Source organism: Chiloscyllium plagiosum, unplaced genomic scaffold (assembly GCF_037043375.1).
Source record: "Chiloscyllium plagiosum isolate Xiang-an unplaced genomic scaffold, Cpla_swu_hap1 HiC_scaffold_22, whole genome shotgun sequence".
In the NCBI taxonomy this organism is placed as follows: Eukaryota; Metazoa; Chordata; class Chondrichthyes; order Orectolobiformes; family Hemiscylliidae; genus Chiloscyllium; species Chiloscyllium plagiosum.
Window position 1 is genome coordinate 6,431,536 of NW_028270160.1, and position 10,192 is coordinate 6,441,727.

The 10,192-nt window shown below is 55.7% G+C and overlaps 1 protein-coding gene across 1 annotated transcript in view; it reads left to right on the forward strand.

Moving 5' to 3' along the window:
- Positions 1-2,576: 2,576 nt before the first annotated feature.
- The window catches only part of pdzd7a (PDZ domain containing 7a), a 114,338-nt gene continuing 106,722 nt past the window's right edge, over positions 2,577-10,192 (forward strand). Inside the window, exon 1 of the mRNA XM_043713079.2 lies at positions 2,577-2,652. The gene's annotated coding sequence lies outside the window, so the exon portion shown is untranslated. The remainder of the gene's footprint in view (positions 2,653-10,192) is intronic.

Genomic DNA, 10,192 nt, shown 5'->3' on the forward strand with positions numbered 1-10,192 from the left:
TGCTCCTACATTTTGCATCAGCCCAGACTTGCAAAAGAAATTTTAATTTCAACATCTTGAATGAATAAAACTTTTGACAGTAATTTCTTTACAAATCACAATTTAGAATGTAAAACTTAAATATACTGTGTAGAGTTTAAGAGCAACTGAAAACGCTCAGAGAAAAAGAAATATGAATGATAACAAAGAAGTGTGATCAGATATATACTGATTATTAATTATTATTTATCTAGGAAACCTAAAGCAACAAAATCAATCATTTTAGAAATGAAGTATCTTATTAAAGTGATCTTGAAAATCATAATCGAAAGAAATAATAATACTTTGAAGCAGAAATGATTAAATGGATGCTGGCATGAATTTGATAGGTGACTGGGCTCCTCCTATTTTAATGTATAATTTTAATCCTAATGTTGTCAGTTATCATGATAATTTGTCATTTTTGTAGACTGTGAACCGTTCATATGACAAGTGAATGTACATCTCTCTTAAACAAAAACAAATAGCTGGAGAAACACAACAGGTCTGGCAGCAACTATGGAGGCAGAAGCAAAGTTAACATTTTGAGTCCAGAACCCAAAATTAAGGCCACTGATGTCATGTTAACAATTCTCAATGAACAGGTTGAGTACAATTAAGAGGCTCTGAAGATGGTTCACATGACTTGAAAGTTAACTGTTTTGTCTCCCCTCAGATGCCGCCAGACCTGCTGAGTTTCCCTGGCAGTTTTTAATTTGCTTGTTTCAGATATTCAGCATTTGCAGTTCTTTCTTTTATTTCAGTGCACCTCTCTCTCCATGGTATGTCACACCATTTTACATGAGCATTTGACTTGGCCTCGACTCTGCAACACATCTATTACATCAATCTAATTTGAAGCAACCAATAGCCAACATGCTTAGTTTGTCATAGTGACGCCAGGCTTAATTTTTCATATGACTCGATGCACTGGTCTTATTTCTCTTCTTGACGCATCTCGACACTGATTCAGTCATGAATTTGTCTCAATGTTCACATCCCTCACATTGACTTACTGGCGAGCTAACAACGCATTTGTGACTGACACATTTATTTGCCACATGAGCTGGCGTTCTCCAGTTCCTCGCAGTGAGCTATCCGAGGGTGCTGATTTAGGCTCGTCTTACGTTGCTTCCCATGTCAACAGCTCAAACTCATTTAGCTCAGCAATATTTCTTTTTGATGCCTTGCTCATATTTCTTGCGCGAAATGCATTCAGTTTCAGACAGAGATGAAACGGCATCCTTACATTCCTCAAAGTGACTCATACCATCACGATCTCGTTTTTCAAAACAGCTCGACTGAGAACTGGCAAAGCACATTGAACAACGCCAAAGCTGTACTGGAAAATGAAATTCGCGAAGAGAAATTCTTAATGCTTTATCGGCATACTGTAAATTTAAAACTAAGATTATACAAATTATACCAAGCAAACTTGATTTTCGTGTGCATTTTGCATCTAAACAATGAAGTTTTAATCTTAAAATGATTTCATTAAATACATATGGGTGTATCCCATAGAGTCAGAGAGGTCTATGACATGGAAACAGGCCCTTCGGCCCAACTTGTCCAAGCCAACCAATTTTCACAATTAATCTAGTCCCATTTGCTTGTGTTTGGTCCCTATCCCCCCACACCTATCCCATCTATGTAACTTTCTAAATGTTTCTTACATTTCGAAATTGTACTTGCTGATATTTCTACCTCTGGCAGCCTGTTCCAGACACTCCCCATGTATTTGTGGGGGGAAAAAATGTCCCTCTTGTATTTCTCCTCTCTCAACTTAAATCTATGCCTTCTCATTTTAGACTCCCCTATTATGGGGAAAACCTTTTGGCTATCCACCTTATCTATGCCACTTATAATTTTATTGAACACTATAAGGTCAGCATTTAATAATATCCTTTCTCTAGCAGGGAAACCAGAGCCAAACATCGTACTCCAAATTTGGCCTCACCAAAATTTCTATGATAGCTGATTAAATTGCAAACATAAGTTCTTGACAACCCTACAAGAGAGAGATTGTGGGTGGGAATGGCGGCTCAAACGAACATTTGAAGGTGGGATTGGGTGCTCCAGTGGGGAGTGGGAGTGGTTAGTCTGTTCCAGTGGGGGTTGGGTTGACCTTGTGAGGAATGGGTGCTCCACTGGGAGATTGACGTTGGCCTTGTGGGGAGTGTGTGCTCCATTGGGAGATTGGGGTTGACCTTGTTGGGAATGGGTGCTCCAGTGGGAAATTGGGTTGACCTTGTGGGGAATAGGTGCTCCATGGGGAGATTGGGTTTGGCTTTGTCGGGAATTGGTGCTCCGCTAGGAAATTAGGGTTGAACTTCTGGGGAATGGGCACTGCAGTGGTAGGATTGGCATTGACCTTGTGGGGAATAGGTGCTCCTTGGGGACATTGGGGTTGACTTTGTGGGGAATGTGCGCTCCACTGGGAGATTGGGGTGGGGAATGAGTTGATTGACAGCTCGACAGACCAATGGGCAGCGTGCCGCGCTCTGCACCAATGAGGAGAGTGGCTGTGTCCCCGGAGTGGGCGGGCTTTGTGCCGGCCCCGGGAATGGGGGGGATGGGAGGTTCCCGCCCGTTAAACCGTCACTCCGTGTCACCGACAGAAAACAACAACACCAGGTGAGCGAAACTTTTCCCTTTACCGTCTTCCTCCGTCCCATTCCCAATCGGAGCAGTTTCATTAATGCTGTATTTCCATCCCTGCTGGCGGGTGCCGGGCCTCGCGGGGAGCTCTCCAAGGTGAAGAGAACATGCTGGAAGCTTCTCTGGCGGCGCCATCCCCTGGTTGGTGCCCCGTAAAGGAGCATCCTGAAGGCTGTCTTCACCCACCCACCCACTCACCCACTCACCCACCCACCCACTCACCCACTCACCCACCCACCCACTCACCCACTCACTCACCCACCCACTCACTCACTCACTCACTCACTCACTCACCCACTCACTCACCCACCCACCCACCCACTCACTCACTCACTCACTCACTCACTCACTCACTCACTCACTCACTCACTCACTCACTCACCCACTCACTCACTCACTCACTCACCCACTCACCCACCCACCCACCCACCCACTCACTCACTCACCCACTCACTCACTCACTCACTCACTCACCCACTCACTCACTCACCCACCCACTCACTCACTCACCCACCCACCCACTCACTCACTCACCCACTCACTCACTCACCCACTCACTCACTCACCCACCCACCCACTCACTCACTCACCCACTCACCCACCCACCCACTCACTCACTCACCCACTCACTCACTCACTCACTCACCCACCCACCCACTCACTCACTCACTCACCCACCCACTCACCCACTCACTCACTCACTCACCCACTCACTCACTCACCCACCCACTCACACCCACCCACACACTCACTCACCCACTCACTCACTCACCCACCCACTCACCCACTCACTCACCCACCCACTCACTCACTCACTCACTCACTCACTCACCCACTCACTCACCCACCCACCCACCCACTCACTCACTCACTCACTCACTCACTCACTCACTCACTCACTCACTCACTCACCCACTCACTCACTCACTCACTCACCCACTCACCCACCCACCCACCCACCCACTCACTCACTCACCCACTCACTCACTCACTCACTCACCCACTCACTCACTCACCCACCCACTCACTCACTCACCCACCCACCCACTCACTCACTCACCCACTCACTCACTCACCCACTCACTCACTCACCCACCCACCCACTCACTCACTCACCCACTCACCCACCCACCCACTCACTCACTCACCCACTCACTCACTCACTCACTCACCCACCCACCCACTCACTCACTCACTCACCCACCCACTCACCCACTCACTCACTCACTCACCCACTCACTCACTCACCCACCCACTCACACCCACCCACACACTCACTCACCCACTCACTCACTCACCCACCCACTCACTCACTCACCCACCCACCCACTCACTCACTCACTCACTCACCCACCCACTCACCCACTCACTCACTCACTCACCCACTCACTCACTCACCCACCCACCCACTCACTCACTCACCCACCCACCCACTCACTCACTCACCCACCCACTCACTCACTCACTCACTCACCCACTCACTCACTCACCCACTCACTCACTCACTCACCCACCCACTCACTCACTCACTCACTCACTCACCCACTCACTCACTCACCCACCCACTCACTCACTCACCCACCCACCCACTCACTCACTCACCCACTCACTCACGCACCCACCCACCCACTCACTCACTCACTCACCCACCCACTCACCCACTCACTCACTCACTCACCCACTCACTCACTCACCCACCCACCCACTCACTCACTCACCCACCCACCCACTCACTCACTCACCCACCCACTCACTCACTCACTCACTCACCCACTCACTCACTCACCCACCCACTCACTCACTCACCCACCCACCCACTCACTCACTCACCCACTCACTCACTCACTCACTCACCCACTCACTCACTCACACCCACCCACTCACTCACTCACCCACCCACTCATTCACTCACTCACTCACCCACTCACTCACTCACCCACCCACCCACTCACTCACTCACCCACCCACTCACTCACTCACCCACTCACTCACTCACCCACCCACTCACTCACTCACCCACCCACCCACTCACTCACTCACCCACTCACTCACTCACTCACTCACTCACCCACTCACTCACCCACCCACCCACTCACTCACCCACCCACCCACTCACTCACCCACCCACCCACTCACTCACTCACTCACCCACCCACTCACCCACTCACTCACTCACTCACCCACTCACTCACTCACTCACCCACCCACCCACTCACTCACTCACCCACCCACTCACTCACTCACTCACTCACTCACCCACTCACTCACTCACTCACTCACTCACCCACTCACTCACTCACACCCACCCACTCACTCACTCACCCACCCACTCACTCACTCACTCACTCACCCACTCACTCACTCACCCACCCACTCACTCACTCACCCACCCACTCACTCACTCACTCACTCACCCACTCACTCACTCACCCACCCACTCACTCACTCACCCACCCACCCACTCACTCACTCACCCACTCACTCACTCACTCACTCACCCACTCACTCACCCACCCACCCACTCACTCACCCACCCACCCACTCACTCACTCACTCACCCACCCACTCACCCACTCACTCACTCACTCACCCACTCACTCACTCACCCACCCACCCACTCACTCACTCACTCACCCACCCACCCACTCACTCACTCACCCACCCACTCACTCACTCACTCACTCACCCACTCACTCACTCACCCACCCACTCACTCACTCACCCACCCACCCACTCACTCACTCACCCACCCACTCACTCACTCACCCACCCACCCACTCACTCACTCACTCACCCACCCACCCACTCACTCACTCACCCACCCACTCACTCACTCACTCACTCACCCACTCACTCACTCACCCACCCACTCACTCACTCACCCACCCACCCACTCACTCACTCACCCACTCACTCACTCACTCACTCACTCACCCACTCACTCACTCACACCCACCCACTCACTCACTCACCCACCCACTCACTCACTCACTCACTCACCCACTCACTCACTCACTCACCCACCCACTCACCCACCCACTCACCCACTCACTCACTCACTCACCCACCCACTCACTCACCCACCCACTCACCCACCCACCCACCCACTCACTCACTCACCCACCCACTCACTCCACTCACTCACTCACTCACCCACCCACTCACCCACCCACCCACCCACTCACTCCCACCCACCCACTCACCCACCCACTCACCCACCCACTCACTCACCCACTCACTCACTCACTCACCCACTCACTCACCCACTCACTCACTCACTCACTCACTCACCCACCCACTCACCCACTCACTCACTCACTCACTCACCCACTCACTCACTCACTCACCCACCCACTCACCCACCCACTCACCCACTCACTCACCCACCCACTCACCCACCCACCCACCCACTCACCCACCCACCCACCCACTCACTCACCCACCCACCCACCCACTCACTCACCCACCCACTCACTCACTCACTCACTCACACATCACTCACTCACCCACTCACCCACCCACTCACTCACCCACCCACCCACCCACCCACCCACCCACTCACCCACCCACCCACTCACTCACTCACTCACTCACCCACCCACCCACTCACTCACTCACCCACCCACCCACCCACCCACTCACTCACCCACCCACCCACCCACACACTCACTCACCCACTCACTCACCCACCCACCCACTCACCCACTCACTCACTCACTCACTCACTCACTCACTCACTCACCCACCCACCCACTCACCCACTCACTCACTCACCCACTCACTCACTCACTCACTCACCCACCCACCCACTCACTCACTCACCCACCCACCTCACTCACTCACTCACTCACTCACTCACCTCACCCACCCACCACCCACCCCCCACTCACCCACCCACCCACCCACTCACCCACCCACCCACTCACCCACCCACTCACCCACCCACCCACTCACTCACTCACCACCACCCACCCACCCACCCACTCACTCACTCACTCACTCACTCACTCACTCACTCACCCACTCACCCACTCACTCACCCACCCACCCACCCACTCACTCACTCACTCACTCACCCACCCCACCCACCCCACCCCACTCACTCACTCACCCACCCACCCACCCACTCCACTCACTCACTCACCCACCCACCCACCCACCCACCCACCCACTCACTCACCCACCCACCCACCCACTCACTCACCCACCCACCCACCCACCCACTCACTCACTCACTCACCCACCCACTCACTCACTCACTCACCCACCCACTCACTCACCCACCCACCCACCCACCCACCCACTCACTCACTCACTCACCCACCCACTCACTCACCCACCCACCCACTCACTCACTCACCCACCCGCCCACCCACCCACCCACTCACCCACCCACCCACCCACTCACTCACCCACCCACCCACCCACTCACCCACCCACTCACCCACCCACTCACTCACTCACCCACCCACCCACCCACTCACTCACTCACTCACTCACTCACCCACTCACTCACTCACCTACCCACCCTACCCACCCACTCACTCACTCACCCACTCACTCACCCACCCACCCACTCACTCACTCACTCACTCACTCACCCACCCACTCACTCACTCACCCACCCACTCACTCACTCACTCACTCACCCACCCACCCTCCCACCCACCCACCCACCCACCCACCCACTCACCCACTCACCCACTCACCCACTCACCCACTCACTCACTCACTCACCCACCCACCCACTCACTCACTCACTCACTCACCCACCCACTCACTCACTCACTCACTCACTCACTCACTCACTCACTCACTCACCTACTCACTCACCCACCCACTCACCCACCCACTCACCCACCCACTCACCCACCCACTCACTCACCCACCCACTCACCCACCCACTCACCCACCCACTCACCCACCCACTCACCCACCCACTCACTCACTCACTCACACACCCACTCACTCACCCACCCACTCACTCACTCACTCACCCACCCACCACTCACCCACCCACTCACTCACTCATTCACTCACTCACTCACCCACCCACCACTCACTCACCCACCCACTCACTCACCCACCCACCCACTCACCCACCCACCCACCCACCCACTCACTCACCCACCCACCCACTCACTCACTCACCCACCCACCCACCCACTCACTCACTCACCCACCCACTCACCCACTCACTCACCCACTCACTCACCCACTCACTCACTCACTCACTCACTCACTCACCCACTCACTCACCCACCCACCCACTCACTCACTCACTCACTCACCCACCCACCCACCCACTCACTCACTCACCCACCACCCACCCACCCACTCACTCACTCACTCACTCACTCACCCACTCACTCACTCACTCACTCACTCACTCACTCACTCACTCACCCACCCACCCACCCACTCACTCACCCACTCACTCACCCACTCACTCACTCACTCACCCACCCACCCACCCACCCACTCACTCACCCACCCACTCACCCACCCACTCACCCACCCACTCACTCACCCACCCACTCACTCACTCACCCACTCACTCACTCACTCACCCACCCACTCACCCACCCACTCACCCACCCACCCACCCACCCACCCACCCACTCACTCACTCACCCACCCACTCACTCACCCACCCACTCACTCACCCACCCACCCACCCACCCACTCACTCACTCACTCACTCACTCACCCACCCACCCACTCACTCACTCACCCACCCACCCAGCCACCCACCCACCCACCCACTCACTCACTCACTCACTCACCCACCCACCCACCCACTCACTCACTCACCCACCCACCCACTCACTCACTCACTCACTCACTCACTCAATCACCCACCCACCCACCCACTCACTCACCCACCCACCCACTCACTCACTCACTCACTCACTCACTCACTCACTCACCCACCCACCCACTCACCCACCCACCCACCCACCCACCCACTCACCCACCCACCCACTCACTCACTCACTCACCCACCCACTCACTCACTCACTCACTCACTCACCCACTCACTCACTCACCCACCCACCCACTCACCCACCCACCCACTCACCCACCCACCCACCCACTCACTCACTCACTCACTCACTCACTCACCCACTCACCCACCCACCCACCCACCCACTCACTCACTCACTCACTCACTCACCCACCCACCCACCCACTCACTCACCCACCCACCCACTCACTCACCCCACCCACCCACTCACCCACCCACCCACCCACCCACTCACCCACCCACCCACCCACTCACCCACCCACCCACTCACTCACTCACTCACTCACTCACTCACTCACCCACCCACTCACTCACTCACTCACCCACTCACCCACTCACCCACTCACCCACTCACCCACCCACTCACCCACTCACCCACCCACCCACTCACTCACTCACTCACCCACTCACCCACTCACCCACTCACCCACTCACCCACTCACTCACTCACCCACCCACCCACCCACTCACTCACTCACTCACTCACTCACTCACTCACTCACTCAGCCACCCACTCACTCACTCACTCACCCACTCACTCACTCACTCACTCACTCACTCACTCACCCACCCACTCACTCACTCACTCACTCACTCACTCACTCACTCACTCACTCACTCACTCACCCACCCACCCACTCACTCACCCACCCACCCACACACTCACCCACCCACCCACCCACTCACCCACTCACCCACCCACCCACTCACCCACCCACCCACTCACTCACTCACCCACCCACCCACTCACCCACCCAACCACCCACTCACCCACCCACCCACTCACCCACCCACCCACTCACTCACTCACTCACTCACTCACTCACTCACTCACCCACCCACTCACTCACTCACTCACTCACTCACTCACTCACTCACTCACTCACTCACTCACCCACCCACCCACTCACTCACCCACCCACCCACACACTCACCCACCCACCCACCCACTCACCCACCCACCCACCCACTCACCCACTCACCCACCCACCCACTCACCCACCCACCCACTCACTCACTCACCCACCCACCCACTCACCCACCCAACCACCCACTCACCCACCCACCCACTCACCCACCCACCCACTCACTCACTCACTCACTCACTCACCCACCCACTCACTCACTCACTCACCCACCCACCGACCCACTCACTCACTCACTCACTCACCCACCCACCCACCCATTCACTCACTCACTCACTCACTCACCCACCCAACCACTCACTCACTCACCACCCACTCACTCACTCACTCACTCACCCACCCACTCACTCACCCACCCACCCACCCACTCACTCACTCACTCACCCACCCACCCACCCACTCACTCACTCACTCACCCACCCACCCACTCACTCACTCACTCACCCACCCACTCACACACCCACTCACCCACCCACTCACTCACTCACCCACTCACTCACCCACTCACTCACCCACTCACTCACCCACCCACTCACTCACCCACCCACTCACTCACCCACTC